Source organism: Cupressus sempervirens, chromosome 10, assembly GCF_028749045.1.
Source record: "Cupressus sempervirens isolate cs-2001-9-10 chromosome 10, ASM2874904v1, whole genome shotgun sequence".
Taxonomy (NCBI): Eukaryota; Viridiplantae; Streptophyta; class Pinopsida; order Cupressales; family Cupressaceae; genus Cupressus; species Cupressus sempervirens.
Genome location: NC_143127.1, coordinates 357708993 through 357735407, shown reverse-complemented (window position 1 = coordinate 357735407; position 26415 = coordinate 357708993). Strand labels below are relative to the sequence as shown.

Genomic DNA, 26415 nt, shown 5'->3' with positions numbered 1-26415 from the left:
ATGAGTTTATGGAGTGGCTCAACCAAGTGAGTGTATATATAAATATATGTGTCTTCGAGAAAGATTGCTATTGAAAGTTTTAAGAGTTGTAGATAGCTCTATTGCATTAGGCTTGCTTCATGTATGGTAATAACAATATATAACCACTTAAAGAAATACAAGATGCTGAAAATATACCATTAAATGCATACCTTGTTTTAAGAATGTTCAAATTTTCTTTGAAGTGTACGCACTAGCCGGTGTGGCCTTTGATTCATCATAAGGGCCCCTATGGGTGGATGGAGGAAAACAGGGATGAACAAGAGGTAAAGGGGTCACCTATAGAGAGTAGGGTAGAATTATGGGCAGGTACGCTTGGATGGCATCACTACAACATTCACTATATCAATGCGTAGCATGCACCTCATTGGGTCCCTACCTTGAACTATAGAAGGGAGGGTGGGGAGAGGGGCGGTTGCACTCCTTGATCTATCCTACTTTCATATTACGTATAGATTCAAGGCCCCTTTGATCATGATGAAGGAAACCAGACGGGGAGAGAATTTGCACTAGTTGGGATGAGAGATGGTGGTTCCAGAGATCAGCTCAGCGAACAAACATGCATGAACATGGTGCCAAAATTTCTAAAAACCAATTTGCTTTGTTTTACCCATCCTATATTATTAAACCTAATTTGGTAGAAATTTTGATCAAATTGAGAAACCCTAATTTGGTCAAAATTTTGACCAAATCAGGCCAAAAAAAAAGTATTCATAGGTCAATATTTACATTGGTCGAAAATTCAAGTAGAAAAATAAGTGCTAATGTACTAGTGAAAGGTGTACATAACGGGACATTGTATACGTCATGAAGGATATGGGGAATTGACCATAAGGTACATAGGAACATGTATGGTTGTAAGGTGTAGTGTATTATGTCAGATAAGAACTAGATATTAAATCGATTAAAGGAGTTCAAAGAGAAGATTAAGAAATTCATATGCCCTGTGGTAAGGGTGCACCCTCCCAAGCATGAGTAGACTATGGAAGGGTAGAAGAAATGGAAAGTAACATGATAAAGGAGAATGAATGTGAATAGGATGATGAAAAATTTCCATAATGTATTAAAAGTAAATATGTTTTATTTGTTGAGGCAAGTATGATATTTAATGTTTAAATGTTCAATATGTTATTTAAATATAATGTGCAATTGAATGCTTACATTAACATATGAGAAATTATGTTTATACGAATATGGCGAAATAACATAGTTTGCAGTAATGAGTAATTTGAGATGGAATTAAACTTAAGAAAGTTAAATTATCCATTTTTCGCCGATGTAAGATCCAAGGTGATCCTAAGGTGATAAATACACCAATTCTATTTATCTCATCAAAAGACAAGTATTTAGGTAAGTAAATTGTGTTGAATAATTTGTATTAATTTTTCTTTGTGTAGAGTGGTAATAATTATTTATTTATTTGTGTATTAGTTCATATAAATATTGTGATTAGTTTGAATATTATTTAGACTTGTACGTCTCAAATTGGATTAAGCAATTGTTTATGACAAGTCAGAAAGACAAATGCCATGTCATTGGTTTATAGGGCAGCAATGGTAAAATTAGAATAATAAGAGTAATAATATTATATATGGAAGCTATCATAAAGTCTTAAAATATACAATGAATGTTATGCAAGGAGAAAATCAACATTTCTATGTCTATACTCTAGGCACATCAAAAGATGCAATATCATATTAATTCATTTATTGGGAGTGGTTATCGATTAAAGATGATGTTTATCACAAAAGAGCTTGTTATCATTATTGATTTGGGAGAGAGCTTGATTATTTTGATCACCTTCAGCATATGTGCAATTGTTGACTCTACTAGTAACAATTATATTCTTTATTCAATGGTGATAAAGCTAAGGTTAAATGTCAAAGTGATCATAGAGAATACAAATCCTTTGAATGGAAGATCATTCTCTTCAGGGTGCTAATCTATATATGAAGTAGCAATGAATAAGTAAACAAAATACTCACTCCTATCAGGTACATAAACAACATATTAAACTCTTACATGACCAAAGGTTGAATGGATGATACACGAAGGCCGTCAAACAGGTAGAGTATGTACAATGTGACACATATGAGTGTGTCCCACCCCAAAAAAGAGAAGGTACACTTTAATACTATAAAATAGCTTTATTATTATTATTATTATTTATATGGTGAACTAGTATAAGTCTATATACTTTGTCAATGAGTGGTTTGATATATGAATTATTATTTAATTAATTTGCTTAACAAATGATGGATTATATATATCTTGATTTTCATGACTATATGAATAATAAAACTATTATGCCAATGCAAGAGATGAGTAACTCTCATATAAGTGGCTAGTAGTGCTAGAGTGATTGGTCAATAAAGTCTACATATAAATGGCTACACAAAATATGAAAGTTTCCAACTTCTTACTTCACAAAGCATTATTTTAGGGCATGAGTTAAATTACTAACATTCTTATTTGTATATCTATATGTACTACAAGATATATGCCTTGATCTTCTCTTCTAGTATTTTCTTGCAGGACAATGATGACTAATATGAGATTTAGAGGAAGACTGATATTTCATTAAAGATAACCATGAAAGAGAGGGAGATAGAGAATATGGTTAAGTCAACACTAGATGCTCTTGATCATATTGATTTAGGAGGAGTAGACTATGCTAAGATGATATCTTTATTAATCAAAAAATTATCACAATGAAAGGGACTATGATTCATGGAATGAAGTTCCATGTGAACCAAGGATATCTAGACCATACAAATCCTAGATAGATGGATACTTGTTGAACCAAGGAGCATACTAGTTTATTAGAGGCAACCCTGGACAAAGAGAGGGACCAGATAGAGGATATGATTTAGTCAACCTTTGGTGATCTTGATCATATTGATTCAAAGGGAGTAAACCATGATGAGATGGATTCTCCTAGTGACCAGTAAATTAAAGTAGTCAAGAGGACTGTAACTCATGAATATATCTTGTGATTATGTGATTTAATGGGCCTACCCCTTATGTACATCATAAGGAAGTGATGACTTCCAAATGATGTCACTTGTATTTGTAGAAGTTACTGTAAGGTGATGATCTTACAATAACTTGTATTATGTGATATCACACCTTAGTTAAGTACTTGGTGAATATCATATGTTGATATTCTGGGAGACCAATACTCTTGATATCAGATGTAATATCAAAACCCTATTTGAGTAATTGGTGAATATCATATATGTTGATATTTTAAAAGACCAATACTCATGATATCAAAATGACAGATATGTTTTGATCAAAGAGATCCTTAAAACTCGTCATTCCTAATATTACCAATGGCATAATATATGTCTTGTGTTTAGCCTTCCTAGCTAAGAGGGAGTGTTGATGTGTGGTAGCTTCAGATGACTAAATTCTATGTTATACATTTTGAGTAAGTGTTGTACTTAGATCATGAGAATATGCATCTTGTGAGACTTACAACTGAGTGCCTAGATGTCATTAAATTGACTATCTTTGAGTTGTTTGTATATAAATGTATATTGGGTATAATGAGGTAAGTATGCATTTTTGTGAGTGTAATAACTAAGAGCTTAGATGTTATCATGTTGATTATCTTTGAGCTATTTGTATAAATGCATACTAGGTATTTTAATAGCTAAGATCTTAGATGACAATTGCTGATCATCTTTGGGTTATTTAAAATACTTGATTGTCCTTTACCTTTGATTATCAAAATTTATTTATCCTTCTTGACTAAGAGGGAGTGTTAAAGTTTTAGTCAATTCAAATGTATTTATCCTTTATATATTTGTGTTTATTATATGAGATAATTTAATATAATAATAATATATATAACTAATGGTTATATATATATTATATTTATAATTTATTATAATTATATAATAATAGTAATATAAATATGTTATAATATTAATTATATAAATTAACAAATAGACATGTCCCTTATAGAGACATGTTTATTCGTGACTAATGGTTATTAATACAAGGAGAGATGCATTTGGAAAATACATATCACATATTATGGTAGTGTTAGTACATTTGCATTGATCCAGAATTTTAATAGTTAGTCTCACAGAAATGCATACATACCTCATACCCAATATGCATCCATAAAAACAACTCAAAGACAATCAATTTAACGACATCTGAGCACTCAATTATAAGTCTCACAAGATGCATATTCTCATGATTTAAGTACAACATTTACTCAAAATGTATAATACAGAGTTTAGCCAACTAAAATTACCACACATCAACATGACCTCTTAGCTAGGGAGGATAAACACAAGACACATATTACGCCATAGGTAATATTAGGAAACACAAAGTTTAAGGATCTCTTTGATCAAAAGATATCCATCATAATGATATCACAAGTCTTGGTCTCCCAAAATATTGACATTCGATATCCACCAAGTACTTATAAGGTTTTGATATCACATATGACATCTAGAGTATTGGCCTCCCAAAATATCAATGATATTCACCAAGTACTCAAATGGTTTAATCTCATGATATAAGCTATTGTAAGATTGTCACCTTACAATAACTTCTACAAATACAAGTGACCTCATTTGGAAGTTGTCACCTCCTCATGATGTACACAAGGGGTTGACCCATACAGACATAACATCAAAAGTTCACATGAAGTCACTAGATACTATTGTGAGGTTTTCTCATGACATCCACCATGGAACAAATCAAAGAATAAGGTTTTCACCTCAAACTTATCTCTCACAGACAATAATGTAATACAAAGGATTGCATTTGGAAATTATTCTTCACGAAGAAATGCTAACCTTTTGACCTCCTTGTCAAGGTTATTAATAAAGTGTCAAAACTTCCTCCGAGTCTGATATCAACATTTCTAACCTCAAGTTTCATCTTCGATGAAATGTCTCCCTCTGAGTCTAATATCATCTTTTTAATCTCCTAGCAACAAGTCATGTCATTCTTCCCTAGTTCAATAGGTATCCTGATAGCATAAGGCCTTCCAGCTTACATACATGAAACTTTATCCCATGAATCATTATCCTTTAACTATTATGGCATTTGATTATCAGAGAATCCATCTTGACACATAAAAAGATTTGATTTAAGCATATCTTCCATCTACTCTCTCTATTTGTCCAAGGTTGCCTCTAATTGAAATGTTAGGCTCCCTCTTAATCTCCCTCTTTTTCATATAATAACATTCTCGGGGGAAAAGATGAAGGAATGTAGCTCTTATAGTACGTATTGAAATAAATAAGAAAGAGACTAATCTAATACTCTATATAAGCTCTTTTCTAATAAGATAAGGATAATTATAAAAAATGTCGTACTTTGTAAATAATCCCCATTTATAATTTTTTTCTTTTTCTTTTATAATTACAAATCCCTATTATAATCTCATTATTTATGATCTTATTCTAATCAAAATATTTATAAGAAATTAAATATTATTATACTATATCCACACATATTTATCTTAATGATGAGCTCACCTCTCATAAAATTATACTAACAATCTAAAATAAAAGAATGTGTATTCAATCAATTTATTTACCCCAATATGATGCATACCATTAATAGGGTCAATGTGTTATCATTCATCCTTGCCCTTAATGTTTCATCCTTTACCTTGTCTTCAATCGAATTGCATTTGGTGACTTGTGGACTCCAAGTTGGCAAATGAAATGATACTTTATTTCTCCTCCATCCATGCTAGCTACTTCAACCTTCTCCTCGCAGCATCTAAAATGTCCTCCCCTTTTATTAAGGATGATGCGATTGATAATCTGGTTGTTGCTTAAAGGTATCCATGTGGATATACTCTATAGGGCCAATATATTCTTTTAGGTTTAGGCAAGCACGAAAATATTGCCTATTATCAGATCGTGGATGAAATAATATTGGTGTGCACATATATTCAATTTCATCTTTTAGACTTTTATCTTCTTGTGCACATTAATCATAATCTCAATTTCAACTTAAATTTTCATTTGAGAGTTAGGTTATTGCAAATCTATATAGACTTGCACTTCTATATATTTTTATCCTCATCGTACTTGTCCACCATGTACGATACCATGTTAGTTTTCTTTGATATTGTTAGCTACACTATCCAAACAAGGGGCACAAGCACCAAAGTTCCTACCTTTAGTGTGATGGGTTTTGAGGTAAGAGTCAAATCAAATTGTACATATAGAATTTTTAACATTTAGTGACGATGACATATTCATAAACTACAAGCTTACTAAAAAGTGTATAGATATTAAATGCATACAAAATTTGATTTGGTGAAGGAAAGATTAATGAAGAAAATATTGCATATTGTTTCTCCTTTGTGTGGTTTTCAATTAAATTAAGTATTGACTGATTTTAAATTTATAACCGATAATATCATAAAGGTTAAGTCACTTTTGCAGAAATTAGAACTCAGTTGAATGTTTCAATTTGGGATGCAAAATAATTTTTGTATTCTTACATCTTTAGAATGTAAATTAACTATTGAATTAATCTTTAAACTTAAATTTACAACTAATAAATAATAAACGATTTAAATATAAAACAATAGATAATGATATGAGTAGAAAAATACATTTTGCTGTGGAGTTGTATAATATATTAAAATTTAATTTATAATATAATATTTAAAAATAATTTGCTTATTAGAAATGTTAGAATAAAAATTTAGATCATCGATAGTTAACACTGTTCACATATTTATATATTTAAAAATAAAAATACTAAAAAATTAAGAAATAAATAAAGTTAATTTTTTTTATAGTATTTTAATCTATTTTTATAATATTGTTAAGCATTTTATATTTTCTAAAGTGATTTTATTTATTTTTCTTGGTGAATTGTATGTGGCAAAATTGTAGATGAGATAGGATTGATTAAGATGAGAATAAGCAAAACAAAAAGAAGTAATTAAGCTCTTTTAATGGTTTTGTATCATAGATAATAAATTGCATCAATTGACGATATGCTATTTTTTTTCTAATTAAAGTTTAAAATGCTAATGTTTTCATTGCTTTTTTTGAGAGTAGCCCATAGAAATTTAAATAAAAAGCATTATTTATATATTTTAATTCACTGAAAATTGCCAAACTTTACCAAATCCAAGAGTCTTTAAAAAATCTTGGAAGTGATTGGTTGAAACTAATTGTTATTGGTATCAAACGAATCCAATAGTTCTCTGTTGTTAAACTCTAGCCTTTTAACACTTGTTTCTTATTTCCATTAGGGTCCGTTTGGTTGCTGGAATATGATTTCAGAATTGGCATTCACAATCCTTGATTTGGGATTCTGGAACTTAAAATCTAGGCTTCAGTTTTGGGAATTTGATTTGGGCCCATTTGGTTCACCAAGAATTCAATATGAGAATACACATTTCCTCCGTTTGGTTGCACATTTATGGAATTGGAATGCCGACATGAATAAATTTTTTTTTAATTTTAATTTTTAAAGATGAATGAAATGTATTTTTAATACATCATTTTAGCGTGATTAAAATATACCTTACACATTATATGATTTTAAAGCCATTATATTTATTGTCATCAAAATTGTGCTAGACATGGAAAATACTTACTCCACCAAAAGAAAACTACATTAATTTATAAATTATTGTGATATTACTAAAAAATTGTCAAATATTTGTATACAAAATAAACATATCAAGATAACTCATAAAACATATAATAAAGTTCTATCTTTATTTAAGCTCATTGTCGCTTAAGGTTCCAACATACAAGGCCGAGTAAGAGGCCAAAAGGCAACGCAAAACATGTAATAAAGTTCTATTTGTATTAAGCTCATTGTTGAATAAGGCTCCAATATACAAGGCTGAATAAGAGGCCAATAATTACACATAGAAGGAAACACAAAAAGATTATTTCAGCCTCTTGTGCCTTAAACATTTTGCACATTTCATCATATATTTCATCTTTTGTCATTGAACCAATGTTCTCCTTGGCCACCTCTCGTGTTTTACACATTTTCCACTGATCTTTTTCATTATGAGTAGTTGTAGACTCAAACCACCTAAAATGTTCACAACCTTCGTTCCCCTACAATACAAAATATACATTAGTTCATACTAAAAAGATTACACCTCATTAGTTTGAAACATACAATATATAACATGTCATAATTAATAACCTTAATAACAAATTATATTTTATTCTTTTTTAACACAAACTCCAAACCTCCAAAGCACATTTTATGCTTGTGTTGATCCAACCACTGATTATACATTTTTTGAGCTTGAAGAGTGAGATTGAAATTTTAGGAAACAAAGAACATAGATGCACAATAGCCTGAAAGTTACAATAGCTTCAACTATGGAAAACTTCATGAAGTCTAATACATGAAAATTCAAACAAAACACCACCCTTCCACATGATTTTAAGATGAATTTGATCTATGGTTATGCTAAACCAACTACTGATTATATTTTGCCTAACTAATGGTTATATTTTGCCTACAGATTTCATAATTTGAAGGAAGAAATTGAAATTTTAGAAAACAAAACATAGATGCACAATGGCTTGCGATCAAATTGATCTAGCTCCAACTGTGGCATATTTCATGGAAGCTCAATACACAAAAAATTTAAATAGGGCACCCTTCTTCCAAATGATTCCTAGATAAATTTGATTAGATTAGATTCAAGACTGTGAGTACCACTCTTCCACATGACTTGAAGATGAATTTGATTTGATCATATTCAAAACTGTGAATTATTGTTTAGATTAAAAGATCAAATGAATCTCATATATTATCACAAGATTAAGTCTTTTCCATAAACTTGTGAAATAAATTTGATGAGCTGAAAACTTAATGCCAGATGCACATGTGGGGACACAGATCACAATACAAGAAAGGCCCTGAATCACTTGCATAGCCTTGAAGCTCTTGGTGGTGTTGAGAATGGTGGGTTTTGTTAATAGTCATAAATAGTGATAAACAACTTTAGACCAGTCATCATATAATTCACGATATATTTATGACTAATCTACATCAGACTAATTGCATTCACATAAAGATAACAAATCAGAAACAAAAATCATCGTATTACTTTCATATTGATGTTAATTTCTATTATTTACTAATAAAATATAGCTACAGTATTGTAATATCAAGTGAATAAGACTATATTCAGATTATTATAACTTAATAATGTCAACATATATTTATGTTTAATATGATCTATCCAAAGTTTTCAATAAACATATGCCAAATTTTTGAAAATCCTTGGTCATATCCATCAAATGGGATGTGAATCGACAAAATTTAATAACACGTAACAATTATAAAACCAACCTCAATAGTATATGAAAAACAATAAAGGTACTAAAGCCGTAAAAACTTTATTCTAACATATTCAGCTCTCTCCTCTTCGTTCATTATCAAGAACCCTTTGGCTTTATCAGGATCAACCAAAAAAGGTGTCAAATGCTACAATCAAATCACTAATACTAAGTTCATCAATGGCTTTTAGTGCAACATAGACATCTTGTAAATCTTTTAGCTTACGCTCTTCACTCGAGTCAATAAATTGAGGCTTAAGTAGGGTCTCATTTAGCTTATCAATCGAATGAGACATCCCATTGATGGAACTAGCCATAATCGCCTTCTTCCTCTTTGGTCTCTTGGTTGATGATACTGAATGGACATGTTTTCCACTTGCCGTACTACACTGATTGGAAACATGACTATTCATATCTTCATCATCCAAATTAGCAGCAACCTAGATAGTTGAATGAATATCCTCATAATCATCATCAAGACAAATAATCTCATCCATATCGTTCCCTTCTTCTATGTCTTGTGTTGTTGTAGCTGTGGTACCCTCAACCATGTCATTTCCCACAATCAAGGCTAAGTCATTATAGTATTGAAATGATTGCCTCTTAAAAACTTTTGCACTTTTAAATTCTTTCCTCAGCATGTTTTTATAAAAAATGGATTACTCATGACTATCATTGATATCTTAATAAGTTTTTAAATGAAAACAATACATTTAAATGGCCATGTTACCTTAAGCAACTCTTCCCACACATTATCATTAGCATCCATTGATTGTGTTGACTCATTCCATGCAAATCCATTTGTACTTTTTAGCTCTTTCATTATCCTATATCTTGTTTTCTAGGTTTTCAACTTGTTCTTGAAATTATCCCTAGACAAGTTCATGTTCATCTCTCCATTAAACTTTCGTTCAATGGCTATCCACGCTTCTTTTCTAAAGCCTCCCTCACCTTTCCTACAAAGAGTGACTTGTTCATGTAGCAAGTCTAAAAATTTCCTCTCCATGCATGGCTTCCAAAACACCTTCTTTTAAGAAGGTGTATCAATGTCTTGAACATCATTGTCCATGCTCATTACGAGCATTGTGTATGACATCAAGACTTTGTTTTAAAAAAAAATCTATCAACCAAACAACTTATATACACTATATCTAAGATAGAAGTGAGAGCATTTTAATATACTAATCAATCAACAACTGACATTTTTATCAAGAGGGTAGTGTTAAAAACAACTGCATATTAAACAAAATAAAAATTAGAAATGGCCCAGTCAGCTCCACAAATATATTTTCTTTTCTAATTTGTTGGAAACGGTTGTCACTTTCAAACACTTTGATTATATTGAAACATCTTCAGATTAATATGGTTTACTCATTATTAGGCTTGTCTTATAAAAATATCACAGTTGGTACATCCTATTACTGCTTGTAGACACTCATTCCATAAATCTAACTACACATGGATTTTGATTCATATGCATCTATGTAATTATCAATTCCTCTGCTCTATATTTCACTTACTATAGTAAATTAAAAATAGCCTAGTCAACAAAATAACACCCTGAATAAATTGAAAGGTGATGACAAAGTTATTATGACAAAAAATCAAGTTTCAAGCGTTGTTTCAGTGAAAAGAAACATATTTTAATGAAAACTAGTGGTGATCATGATGAGAGAATAGTATGCAATTGCAGTAAGACAAATAAAAAGATCATTAGACTAATCAAAAGCAACAATTTCGTCAAGAACAATAGCCTCACAATAAGGAACAACATCTTTACATTCAAACAACAGAGTTTTATTAAAGAGTAAAAAGCAGTCTTCAAAGAGCATATTCAATATAAGGGAGGAATTCAACTTTTATTAAAGAAGATGAGCGGTTTCATAGTTTAGAAGAGAAAAATGAATGAGAAAAGATAACTATTTTTAGGACCTCTTGACTTTCATGAAAGTTTACTTTCATTTCTTTGAAGAGGGATTCAATGTTTTCAAGCATACATTCATTGTTATAGAGGATTACTTTTCAAGAGGATTGTGACAAAAAAAAGTATCAGAGGTCAAGAAATGGTCTTTTCATATGAACCTTCAACATTAGGCAATGACAAAAATGATGAAACATATAAATCCAACAGCTCAAGGACCACAGTCCAGTCCAAAGTTTTAAGTACATTCAAGGAGATAGAAAGGTGTATGACATTTTGAAGATAGACCTTGAAAAGATAGTCCATATGTTGTTATTGTATGAGGTCATATGTGAATACTTAGGTTGAAACAAAGATGGATAGGATCTACTACACAAGCCAATATATGTGTATGAGATAATAGTCCTTCAAAACGCAAGGACCCCTAACAATACAAAGCAACACAGACAATCTTAGAATCTACACATAAACATACAAGGTGAAAACAATTGTCAAATGAAGGATAGATTAGTAGTCTTGGACGACATCATGAAAATGATGTAAGAAAAGTCTCATATTTAGCAAATAGTGGGGTAGAAGAGGAAAGCTTACAGTAAAGAAATTATATATAGTATCATACAAAAAATAGTTTGCATATTAGGACTAGGAAAGTTCTCAGCAAGGGATGCACTCTAGGAAATAGTATTAAGAGTACTTTCCATAATAGTGAATCTAGAGCTAAAGATATTCTAGAGTAAATTCATTCAGCAGTATACAAGATTTATATTCCTAGATGTAAAATAAATTAAAGTCAAAAGGGATGTTACATTTGAAAATAATATAGCGTGCAAAATATCCAAAGAATTTGAGGTCAATTTTTCATATTTCAGAATGATTTACTCCCAAACCAAAGGGGCATTCAAACATCTAATACTTTATCATGCTGAATCTTATCACTTTTTTGTCAACATTCTTGAGTTGATTATTCCTATTTATAAAAGTAGAAGAGTAGTCAAACATTTAATACTCTCTCCTTCACCTTCTTATGTGCTTGTAGTATTTAATGTATCTAAGTTTTTCATGTATCATATTTGTCACTGTGAATGAGAGGTCAGTTACTCATATTTCAAAATGATTAACTCCCAAATCAAAGGGGCATTTACTTTATAAACTGTATAAATTCATAGCATCATCAATATAACTTCATAGCAACATCAATAAGCAATAAGTAATCATTTCATAATAAGAGAGATTCAAATTCAGTTTGTGTAAGAGCATCTTGTTTCTATCACCTCCAAGATGTATTCAGGCAGGGATATGTTCATGAAGAGTTTAGACTACTATTGTAGACCAAAATAGCATTAAGTAGCATTCAACAAAAGTAGAGCTTTCCATACGGCATTAAATACAATATATTTAAGCTTTCTATGTGGTATTAAGTACAAACATGGCATATTAAGATCGAGTTATGTAATCATCCCACATCCTTTTGGTTATATCATCTCTAAACTTCCCCCAATCATCTCTATCACACTGAGTCATCCCATATGTCTCAAGTATTGGTGCATTTATCCCCTCACGATCATCTTCCTCTTCAACGTCAACTTTAGAAGGAACATCATCCTCTATGGTAATGAAGTTGTGTAGTATGCAACATGCCAAAACAATCTTAATTTGGGTCATGATTTGATATGACGTCACATGTCTTAGGATAGGAAAGCGTTGCTTCAAAATGCCAAATGTACATTCAATTGCATTCCTAAGTAATGAGTGGCAATGGTTAAACAACTCTTATGGGGTGTTTATTGGGTTTGCCCTTGAGAACTCTTTTAGGTGGTAATGTGTGCAACGATAAGGTGTGAGAAATCTAGGTACATTGGGATATCCAACATCAACCAAATAATATTTTCCTTCATAAAATAAAAATCAATTAATATAACTTTTTAACAATTGTCATATGTAGCGATGTATAAAAATACTTGACATACTAAGGGAAACTACTAACTGATCAGATCTTGATAGGCTGAAGCTAGGACATGACTATCTACAGCTGACCCTTCCCATCCAGCAAGGACATATTGAAACTTATAATCAAATGAAGACACACCCATAACATTTTGAGACAAGTTTCCTTTTCTATTGCGATATGGAGCTTGAGTGTCGACATCGACTATACCAAGAAATTTGAGTTCCCTCAATTGCTCCCACACAATTCTACAGTAAGAAAACTTATAATCAAAGGGACACACTTATAGAATTTATAGTCAAGGAAACAAAAGTGTACCAATGGGATATGTACCTTGAAGTATGGATCAAAACGGTCCTTCCCACTAATTTCTGGAGGAGTGTTTGGATTAGGTGGTAAGAGGTAATTGCTATGGAGTGCCAAGATTGCCATCAAAACCCTATGGAAATATCAACTTATTGCCTCTCTTGAGTGACCAAAGTTATGAGCAATCTTATGATTCCTTAGATTATGGCCAAGAGTATGGAGAAGCATCACCAACTGTTCTTCTAGTGCTAAGTGTAGTGTAGTGTTCCTCTATCTTTGAAGTTAGAATCTCCTTTCCTCTTGTTCTTTTCTTCTACCTTCAAAGCTAGTTGATGACATCTTTGGACAGTGGTAGGGGCCCATAAGCTAAGCTCCTCTTGAATGTTCCACTTCAAGCCACCGAGATACCTTGCCACCTTGAGTGACTCCTCTTCTTGCTTCTTGGATCTCAAACACAACCTCTAAAATTCTTCAGTATAGGAGGTCACATCAAGATCTTTTTGCTTCAGTCCTTGCCTTTTTTTATGGAGTTGGATCTCAAAGTCTTTAGGTGGGAAGTTCTCCTTGATTTTGCTTGCCATAGCACTCCAATTTGCAATTGGATTCTTGTCCATGCTAACTCTTTCATCTTGTAAATACTTCCACCATGTTAAGGCTGAGCCTCTAAGCCTTGACTTAGCCACCTTAACCTTCTGTGCCTCTAAGATACCCTCACACTCAAAGTGGTTCTCCATACCCTCTAACCAATCCATAACTGCATCAATATCCATCTTACCATTAAAAAGTGGAACTCCTTCCAAGGCTTGACCTCCCAAGGCTTTGATTGCCTTCAAGAAAGGTTCTTCTTGCAAGATAGGATTAGGTTCAGGTATGATGTCTTCCTCTGCTACCTTCTTACCCTTCCCATCTTCTTCTTCTTCCCTTTTCCTGGCTTCCTCTGCAATTGCATCCAGTTTTTGCTTCACCTCTTCCAGTGCTTCTTCAAGAAGGTGATTTCTTTTCCTTTGCTCATCAACCTCTTTAGCTAACTCCATGTTAGTCGCCATCATGGATTCTCCTACTGATTCTTCAGTAGCTTTAGACATCCACTACTTTTTCCCAAATCTTTGACTCGCTCTTATAACACTCTGATGTAACACCCCAACCTTGCTTCCAAACCCCAAGCTTTTGCAGGGCTTCCTTAGGTCATTCACTGACCCACTAGGGCTTCTACACACCTTATGCTTCTTAGGATCTTGCTCAAGAGATCCTATTCCTTCGGTTGGAGGCACACCAACAAAGTAACATCATTGCTCACTAGCCTTCCCTAGTCCACCATCAACCCTCAAGTCCACCTAGACCTCCAAGGGTGCTAACTAGTCATCTATGGTTTCTTTGGATTCCTTCTAACATCCAAGATCCCAAACAATTTTGATTTAATGGGCACATTCAACCCACAAGGCTTCAAACACCAAAATGCTCCAAAAAGGCTACTAGGAATTAGCCCTCCTAAATAGCCAGCAACAAGATTTATTGGAAAACTTCTTAACAACCCTGCAAACAAATTATATTTATGGATACCCTTTTTGGAGTACCTCAAGATTCTGTAATTTTCCAACCCTCAAATTGTCTGTACAACCAAAGTACAAAATTTGGCTAAAATGAGGGTTTCAAAGGCTTTATCGTTGTTGTGATAGAAAACCACCTTAGACACCTTTCCAAGACCTCTCTTTTGGATTGGAGCAAGGTTAGACCTTCTCCTCAATCACTATGTGGCCAGATTGAGGCATTTAAATCTCAATCCCCTCCATAGCTTGTTTTTCTAATTGTGATCCCTAGCCAAGTTGCATTTGGCTTGCCTAGGGCATCACTTATAAAGTTCTTGCTGCTGTTTTCAAGGGCCCTCCTTCCTAGTACATAATGTACATGGACCTTAGTTCCAAATCCCAAAATATCAAAGGTTTCCAATGGTGGGAAGTGGCCCTAAGATCCCATTTTTCAATGCAGCCCTGTTCAGGACAGCAAACTGTCTAAAACAAAAATATATTTTTTAAACCACAACAAAATGATTGAAATGATCAAAACAACTTTACACAAAGATTTAAAACAACATTTTAGAACTTTTCCCACACAAATATCAGGCCATACAATCCACTTCGATTGAAAAATGCTTCAAATGCATAAAACCAACAACAAAACCATGTGCAAAGTCCGTATCAATGCAAAATTCATCAAACCAACTTGTCCAACCTGTACAAATCTGTCCATTTGACCTCTTATAGGCTCCCTCACGTGCACTCAACCAATTTTGATGGTTATGGCCTTCAAACCAACCAATATGACAAAGTTGTCAAAATTGCAAGAAAAAGTTGCAATGTTGTCATGACAACATTGACAACTTTTGCTCTAGAGGGAATTGGACCCTCTAACTTGCTCCAAGGACCACATAGACATATTAAATGAAATATATGAACTCCAAAAACCTATTCAACCCTTTAAAAGCCTATTTTGGTCACTTTCTCACATTTTGGACCTAAATCACCTAGTGAGCAACTTTAGGCCTATAGACCCATTTTGGATCCTTCTAGCTTAACCAACCTTACCTAAGGACTAGTCTAGTCCTATTATTGCACTAGTGATCAATCTATAATCAACATGTAATCAACAATCAACATGTAACCAACTCATAATAAGACCGTGGTGGCTTTTGAGTCAATATGTAATCAGCATGTAATGGATTGATCTTTCTTAGTGCCTTGATCTTTGTGTAACCTCATCATTTCTTAGGTCTGTGTAATCTTACCATTTGTATTTTCTCATCTAGTTTATACTCATCTGCTGTTTTCACTTTCCTTATTTCATTATCTTCACATAGCTTGTTTTAAATATAGTATTCTATTGAGTCCATGGAATCTTGCCATCAGGATTGAAGTGATTGTTCCCTCCCAAAAACAAGCATTAGTTTTTAAGAACTTTGCATTTCTCTTAAACAAGCTTATGCATCTGTACATGTAATTTGATACAAGAACTTGAGTTTTTCTTGGAATTACTTTATTCTTAATTTTCAATCATCTCAACATTCTTAATCAGAATGAATCACAATAAAACATATACTTATAATATATTATGAAATGATTAAAAAGGAAAAATAAATCATATTTAAAAAGATTACAAAATAATATATGTATATCAATTACATGGAGTATTTTTATCAAATTGTTGGAATTCTTTTTTCATAGAATTGGTTGATGTAGGCATTGTTGCTCATGACAGTGGTATTTGTAGTTATATATCAAATAAAGGGAAGTGGAGTTGACCTTACATTGCTTTACATATTTTTGATACTAATGGTTGTGGGCTTAAGTGGAGTGAAGTCATCTTCCATATCCTTTGGGGCAGAGCAATTTCTCTTAGTCAAGTGGTTTATTACGAAAAACCCCTTCCAAACCAAAGGCAGGTATACAGTCTTTAGAATGTACTGATGCATAAGTGATGGTGTATAAAGGTAACTTATGCATGCATCATATCTTATTGATTGGAGCATTAGTATACATCATAACTTATACATTTTCCTCTAAGCCATTCTACAAAACACTTAATATTTAAGTCTCACTATTTGACTTTTGACTTAGACTTAAGATCTTCCTTTTATAACCAGAGTGGCGCTCTACCTTTGAACTACTACCCTATTAAGAACCACCCTATCTTTTAAGCTTAGTTTATTACCAGAAACTTAAAAAAATCTTTACACAATTTATATTAGAAAACAATTCTGAAATGACCCCTCTACAACTAGTCCATCATTCTATTATCAATCTAAATGTGACTTATTTCAAACATTTTTTAATTTTCTTTTTTCTATCATCAAATCATTCATCCTTCTAAGACTGACTCATATTTCATGGAATTGTTGTTTATAATCCAACAGTCTTCTTTAACCCACTATATCATTAATAATTTGACTTGATTCTGATATTTAACCTAGTCTATAAAATGTTTTAGATTACTAATTTGACTTGATTCTGACATTATGTTGTTCTTTTCATGGATCCATTAAGATTCAACCCTATTACCTTTCATTTATTGATAGAACATTTTAGTGCGACTTTAAGATCAACCTGTCTTTAGTCCAGGCACAACTTATTACCAAACAATTTTGATGCAGGCTTGAAGTTTTAACAAATGTTTCAATCTACCAAAAATAGACTGATCCTCATATATGTTCAATTGACTCTACATATACTAAGACACAATAGATTAATATGTTCAACTGATTCTATATACACTAAGATGATTGACTTTCTCAATTCATTGATAACTACATAAAGATAAAAATGGGACATCATGTGATACAATTAAAAAGTTATTGATTCTCATCCTGCAGGTTTTTGAACAAGGCAACCATAATCAACAGAGCATGAGAAGTACTGTTGTGGCTTTGTACTGGTGTGGCATGGGGATTGGATTTTACTCAGCAGTGTTGTTATTATAGCTATTCACAATGTCACTCGAGGGAATAAAACTTCAGACTGCTTGAGGCCAAGAATACGTGCCTCTCTATATATGCCCACAATAACTTTTTAGTATATTCTTTCAAGCAACAGTCTAATTACTGAAGGGGAGTCGAACCAATAGTAATTACAGAGAGAAAACAAAGAGGGTTTTGTTTGTTATGAATGAGAGACGAGTATCTGTAATGATAGGGTTATGATTTGGGGGAATGTGGAGGAAAACCCGAGTGGGTTTTCTCAATGAGGAGCTTTTCTGAGAGATGAATTTTTATATTACCAAAACATATGCAGATATTATTTTGAATTTTCTATATGCGATTTGGTTTCCCTAAACTTATCCGTCGTCTAAAGGCAGCCTCAACTATGGACTTTGTGGATGCCCTGATGCCCCTATTCTATGGTTTCAACGGTGCCCCTATTTTATGGTTTCAACAGATATAGTCTAACATGGTGCGATAACAGTTAGCCAGTTGGTTCTGTTGGGTGATAATCATGAGCTACATTGTGAAAAGCATGATTGGTTGAGTAGCTTTTAATTTAGCAAATCTTGCTAAGTTCCTTGCAAGAGGCGTAATGCTTTTTTTTCTCCCCTTCAACTGGTAGACATGACTTCTGCAGAAAAATACTTAAACCCTCTTAAATCTAAAGACAAGGGAAACAAATGAGTTGGAGAGGACGACACTAAATGTTAAACAATCATGGTTGAATGGAAAGCATTATTAAACAAGAAACAAATAAAACTATTCTCAGACAACGATTCTTAGAATGGAAAGCTGCGGGTTGGAAGATGGCAAAAAGCCCTACTTACAAGAAAAAGGAACCCGCCAATGAAGATTGCAACCAAACTCGCGTCCTCACCTCTGTAAACCTCTGCAACCTAAAGAAAATGATGAATGGTAAGGAGAAACAGACAAGTAGAAGGAACCCTCGTGAGCTACAAAGCACACAAAACACAAACACATACTTCTGTCGAGCAAACAAAGCAAATGGTAGCAACATATACTTCCGAGCAGGAAACCAAATAGGCTTCTGGCAGATACCAAAAATTATTGGTTTAATAAAATATTGAATGGCCATTTTCTTCAAAATTGAAATTAAAACGCGTTTATCACCAATTTCAAGTATTTGGATGGAAGATGAAATTCATGAAATGGAGTATAAAAGAAGATATGAAATCTCATTTTTACCAAATTCTGATTCGTGTTTTGCACACCCAAACAGTGGATTGGAAAGTTTTTAGAATACAAAATTCTAATTCCCCTCAAATCCACGATCCAAATGGGCCCTTAGGATGTTTGTGTTATAATGTATATTACTCTTATGATGTTCCTTATTTCGTTTAGATGCGAGTATGAAACACTCTTCCTAACTCTTCATGTTACCTGCAAAGTGATAACCGCGTATTCTCATTCAATGCTTTTAATTTAAATCCCCTTTTGCTGGAGCTGATGATGGAGTCGATGACTGTTATTAGTTCTTGCCGTGTAGGAAACTATTGTCTAGAGGTCGCCGTTAACTCATTATTAAAACATTTTTAAACATCCAATCTCTGTCGCCGCATGTCCTATTTCTTACGCTATCTTATTCTTCTACCACGGCTGAAGCTGCTTGTGTTTATCACTAGCAGGGGATATTTGGATATGCACAACAATTGAGGCAAGAGAAGAGGGGATAACAGACAATCGAGGCTAGAGAAGAGGGGAGAGTCAAGGTGGATGACATGACCTCATAAAGGTTTTTCAGGCTTTTCCACTGAACGAGGTTTAGGGCTGCTCGTTGCTGCGGGATTCCCAAAACCACCAGTTGCCTGCTATGGCCTTCCCTTCTTCATGCAGGTGTGATGCGTGCCTTTATCTTTCGACTATAGCAGACCCTTGTGGCAATTACAAAACAGAGACCAAACGAGCTTGTTCTATGCAGGATGAGTTTGTTGTACCACTGAGAGGAATAGAGTGATGTGTTTGCGGAGGCTACTCAGAGGTATTCTAACCCTTGTTTTTGTTCTGGTGCTTCTAAACAATGCGCATCATTAGAGTTTGGGGTTTTCTGGTGCATGTTTTTTAGTGATCTCTTTATTTTCTCACTATTTCTACGTCTACCAAAATATCATAGGACTGTATTTAGCTAGGGCAAGATGATCAATTATGGTAATATTTTAAAGAACAATGATGTTGCTATCAGAATCTACAATTTCAACAGGTAATCAATACATAGCTCTTCCGAGCAGGGAAATCTTTGTAAATGCTTGACATTACTGAAAGTTGCAGTGATTTATCGTGATGATTTTACTGTTACAAAATGCTGAAGAGACTGATAATTGACAATTCCCGTAGATAGAAAAGATTTGACACCCTCGACGAAGAAGAGCTAGAAACTTGAGACCAGAGGAAACTATTCTTAATTTTGAGGGCAATGAACATCCAAATCCTGTCGAAACTTTGCACAAAATGTCATCATTTTAAAATAGCCTCGAATGCGTTTTTGCTTAGCTGAACATGTTCAAGATGACATGTCACAAGTTGAGGGAAACCCTAGAATGACTCAGAAACGTTTGTCAGCCTAATATTTGTGAGAGATAGAGACCTAAGTGTCACAAATGAAAAGAAAGACTCTCAAACATCTATCTTAAATCCACGTTGTCTTCATGGTCATAGAAAGCTAAATCAGAACATCATTCCAGGCTCCAGCCTCTCTATTTCAAAGAATTGCTATAACAATACATCAATGCTTAGAATTTTAGCCCTACCCTGCAAATCCCATTAGTAATGAAAGTAAAATAATCTTCCATTTTTTTTCAAAAACTCAAAACAAATTATTTCTCTTTGGGTAAATAGGTTTCATCTTACAAGCCCAAAAGTAAACAACCTGCATTCAAAATTATCAGTGATTAATCTTATGTTTCAGGACCAATCAGATTGCTTTCTTGTCCTTCACCAACAACTATTTTCAATCTTCTTTCCTTTTTAAATAAAAAAAGATGCTTGAATGTTAAGGGCAGACTGTCCAATGTACATGCTGGCTCATTTCTTATCGCGAGATTAATGCATTTACGATAATCAAGGCGAAAGAAGAGGCGAAGATCGAGGAAACTATGTTGGATTTAGCGTTGTATTTGGGGAAACATTGTATTTTTAGTTTTGTATGGATAGCTGACATCTTTTGGCACGATGGGGGCAAATACACCAAGTGGCCATTAAGCTTCTTCCCTTCCATGCACGTGAGACGCATGGCCAATGTATTATGCACTTGAGACATGTTTCCCATGTATTAAGCTCTGTGTCCTCTCTGCTTGATTCGTTAGTACCAATCTACCCAAGCAGGCTGAAACTGCTTCCTAGAGCAATGTCCCTGAAAGAGCATCACTATCTACAACAAGCTATCTAATCTCAGCAAGACCTCCTATGCTATGCTACCATCAATCTCACTACACAAACAGTTGCCTCTCAAGTCTAAGACTCTAAGCTTATCAAGCCCCTAGATTTTCCTCCGAATGCTACCAACTAGAACATTATTATTAAGATTCAAAAATTCCTAAGGCCTTAAGATTCCCAAGCTCTGAAGAAATGTGACCTTGTAGATTCATATGTGATAGAACGAGAGAGATGACAATGCCACCCTTGCAGCTCACACCAGTCAAGTCACAAGCAGATAAACTCTCCATTTTCCAGTCTGCAAGTCCATCGGCGTTTTGAAGAGTTCCCCTGAATACCACAAGGGCATCCATATCAGAGTTCCCCAATACCATCACATTCAACAGATATTTTTTCATGGCAAACAATAACAACTTGGAATTTTCCATGGCTCTAAACCTTGTGCAAAAGTGTTGCTAAGTAAAACTGATTTCGAAAGCGTGAACACAATTTTCTACATAAGTTCTTTTTATAACCACCATGGACTCCAAAAACACCATGTTGTGGACTTCAAAATCAAAACAAAATTCAAATTTCAATGCACCCACGGAAGAAGCAGTATATGGACTGAAGAATGGCCGAAGAATTAGTATAGACACACTAGTTATATAGATAGAAAAACATCGAGCGGCTTAGGCAAGGATAGAAGATGATTAAGCTAGTTTAAATGATTTCAGGCATGGCAACGTTGATAATCATTCCATCAATATCCAGCCCAGCCCGTGCAAAAATTGGTCGACCAGAGAGATTAGTACCAAAGAAGCGAGGTATATCTCGACCACCAAGATTATTTTAATGAAGAGATGTATTTACACAAACCTATCTTTGATGATACCGAGAGCATACAGATTACAGACATACAAAACGCATCAGATTTGTGATGCCGGGAGGTATGATCTTTACTTTTATGTTGTCGCCTGAGTCTCTTTTCCTAGTTTTGTAACTTTGATTAGGCTTTGCTCTTCGGGCACTATACAACTCTTGCCTCCTGCTACCCTCAAAAAAATCTGTTGTTGTCATCTATGTCCTAGAAATAACTTCATCTTTTGGTGACAACGATTTTTTTTTATCAAATGTTGTTTGTGGATGCACTGTAATTTACACAAAATAAGGTTCTTCTTTTGGTGCGGATATTCCTTCCTCGAAACTTATGGCAAGAGGCAAGGTGAGGAGGAGATTTTGTATACTGAAACATGAACGTGGCATTGCATGGAATGCTACCATTGCTTTTAGAGTTATAGCACACTTTCAACCATTGCGAGATGAGGTAATGTTAATATTGTCAACATCTTCATTTTGGTAGTTAGTTGCAAAAGTTGCAGATCCTCATATGTATTTGGGGCTTTGTGGGTTTACTCTCTTTCCATGATCTAACCTTTTAAATGCTCTCCAAGCTCAAATGCTCATAATTCTTCTGTGTCCTTATGATTCTGAAAATTTTGTGTTCTGGTTAAAAAATCTAAAATGCAAAATACATTCTTAGATTATACCACAAACTGCCTAAATGACAATCATGAGCCACAACTCTTTAACAAGTACATATGTAGAAATAATAAACTATTCATGTCCATAATCCAACAGCCATTTCATCATGTGTCTGTAATTATTGGCTTTTCCATGCAATTGTGGCTTCCGTAAGAGCGCAAAATCTGTGGCTTATTCTTTCACCTAATATCACGTTCCTTTCAGATGCCATGATTCTAGTAAAAGTTGTGCTATTGGGACTTTCCTAGGCTACATCGTGACTGGTGCCGCCTTCTCTTTAATTTTACTATTTTACTTTGCTACTTGATTGAGTGTTCATCCTTTTTTCATTGATGTCACTTCGTATATTTTGAACAAAGAGATGGGTATTTCCAATGTTGAGGCCATTGACTTTGCTTAACAAACACCAACTTATACTTGAAATGCTGTGCTGTTACCTTCTTTTAATAATTTTTGCCAAAGAGGGCCTTTACATTGAGGGCTTTTTTTATTCGGTTGATTCTTGTCTACTTTTATGCACTAGTTATGGATTCCCAACCAAATTCAGATTAGATTAGAATGATTCAAATTTTTGGTTGGTCAGAAATTAAAATTTGATTGATAAGTTTGATCAGACTTTAATGATCTTTAGATTTATTAAAGCTTAAATTTCTAAGGAGGTGGAGATAACAACAAAAAGATAGTCTAGAATCAAAGGTAGCTCAATAGTACCCCTCCCATCAATTTCTAATCATGGAATTTTAGTTCCAGCTAATCTCAAACTCTTTAATAGTTTATTTTCATTTTAGAAGTTGTAATTTATGAATTTGTTTGCTTTCCTAGACACATATCAAACCCGTGAAATTCCATTGGAAAGCACCTTTATGAATTCATTTTTTATTGTATGTCTGAGCTCTTAGCATGAAACTTAGATTCGTTCTTACATCTGGCACAACAAAATCTCTCTTAGCCTCAACATAGAACAGTAAGTGACATTTGTAGATTCAGTCTCCTTTATTTGCTTCTTTCTATCTCCATTTTCTCTAATGATGTTTATATGACTATGAACTAAGAAACTTTGTTATTGTCTGTGTGATTTATTTGAAGAGTTTAGTGGAAACACAATATATTAGGAGAGCCCAGCTACAAGCAGAATAATGTGTTTTTTTCTTCATTGTGAAAACTTTTGTATTGGGCCTATGAATGTATACTCTGTTGGGCTATCATTTCTTTGTGATTACATTGATAGGACCAACATGACTCCATTAATCTCTTAGTAGAATCAATCCATTTACACATGTCTTCAACCTGATTCATGTTACAAATACAAGTACCTTTCTTATTTTTAACTCGAAGTCAGCCCCTCATTATTCTAATCTCTAAATCAACCTATCTTGACTAGTCTAGGCAGGAACTATGCAGCCCTGCAGCCCTTGTTCTTATAGGTCACCTCATATGTTTTAAGAAAAGATTTCATTCATGTCATTATCAGTATTGTAGATGGATAGGGAGGGTTATAATATGAATGAACATCCTCTGTCAAATCAGAAGCACTTGAATTTTATATATATATATATAGGCCATTGACAACGATAGCACCTGTCAACAGTGATAATTCTCCCAAGATATTGTTTTGGAAAATGTACTCTGTATTTTATCGCAGACGTCTTGGTTTTCAAAGAGTATCAATGTGTATCGAGATTCCAATATACTTCGATCAATAAAATTACAAAAAATTGTGTCCTTGGCAAGTCACGTGCTTGCAATTTGTAATTATTTGTTGAATTTGATTCGTCCTTTTCTTTATGTCTTATCTCTTTTTCGAACATAAGATCACACACTAAGTTTAATTTCTACACTAAAAATATTAAATAGTCAAAATTGACTTTTGTTTCCCAAAATTAATTCTTCCCTTAGAAAATGATAACTTTAAACAATGATCTACAATAATCTGGATTTGTTCTTCACCAATTACGAAGGTCATTTCTTCCTTGCTTTTCACTTCTTCGTCAATTTCACTACTATCGAATATACAGTCACATGCTTCCTATCCACATACTTTGCGAGCTACAAATTGCGAATAGTAGAGCCGTGTTGCTCCAGTCAAGCCTCACGTAGACTCTATTCCTCAAGTCACAGATCAAGCAACAACCAACCTGCAACTCTTTAGATAGGTCTGTAATTACGAACTACTCTACTTTCCACCATTCAGACTTCATCATGTTGACGTGGAAAAGGATACATCGGTTTATTCTGAACACATCATTTCAATTTGAACATCATACTCACTTTCCACCATTCTGGACTTCATATTCACTTCAGATGATACTCACAATTATTAAAACCATTGACCATATATAAATCATGATCCTGCACAATGCAACACGACCTCTCCAACTCTGGTTTGTGCGCCAGTATTTGCCATAAACATTGAGTCGATATTGTCACTAATAATATACCTTTTCTCAACAAAATCGATTCACTTTTGATCGACGGTCAACAATAGCTGCTAAGGCTTGCAAGACGATGGGAGCAATCTGAATCGTCCGTTGGTTTTCCCCATCTTTTCCATTATGATTTGGATTAATGTAGAAACGGGAGCCGGTGGAGTAGTGGATCCTTGAATCTTTCACCATTTGCTCGCCTTCATCTTCAACTTGACTTGCTTGCTTTCGTGGTGTTGATGCGTGGTTGCTCATTTAATATGAGCTTTATCGCCCCACTCAATACTCATCCCTTATCCAACACACCAGTTCAAAGCGCGCCATTGTTCTTCTGAATTCAGAATTGTACTCTTAAAGATACTATGTTTGCTATTTATCAGGCTCATCCAATACAAAAATTGCCCAGTTGAAACACACGCCTTTTAAAAGTCTCTTCCAAATCTGACTGTTGATGAGCAGCAGTGGACTAAAACAAAGACTCAAACACAAACGCCCAATAATGCCTATAGAATATACAGGGTACTCAATGTGCACAAACTAGCAGAATACTTGAAACCTAATGCATATCTCTGGGTATCTCGGGGAAACAAATCAACATTTAATATGGACTCCATGTTTTTTGAAAATAAGCTTGAGAAAGAAAAATGAGAAGATTGCAAACTACTTTTTCAATATTATGTGGTGATATTATTCACAAACATCTCCTTGACGAAGCTGTCGAGAGAGTAAAAAATACTATGAGAATGAAACAACTAGGCAAGGCAAAAAAAAATCAAGATAATGTGCTTTAGTGTCTCAAAAGAATTTTTTTAATAGAAAGGAATGGCCATAGGATTTTCAAGTTCTGATATAGTGATATCTATCTATCTTAATATTGTATTTTCGACTCCAAGAATGATAACTCCCAAAAATTTTCCATGTAAAACCACAAAGGGAACTAATACTTCTACTGTTTAAGGCAACTCTTATGTGGATTTGAATGTCAGAATGCAATGTTTCACAAGCTGACCAGCTATCTTCATGACCTATGGTTCTATTTGGCAAATTGCAGTCTTTTAAGCTTTTAATGA

General features: G+C 33.7%; 1 long non-coding RNA gene across 1 annotated transcript; it reads right to left on the bottom strand.

Moving 5' to 3' along the window:
* Positions 1-7750: 7750 nt before the first annotated feature.
* LOC149534097 (uncharacterized) lies at positions 7751-19099 on the bottom strand. Its single transcript, XR_016357646.1, has 3 exons — positions 18992-19099; positions 18836-18904; positions 7751-8123 (listed from the first exon to the last, which is right to left on the bottom strand). It is a non-coding gene; the product is annotated as an uncharacterized LOC149534097 (long non-coding RNA).
* Positions 19100-26415: the final 7316 nt, after the last annotated feature.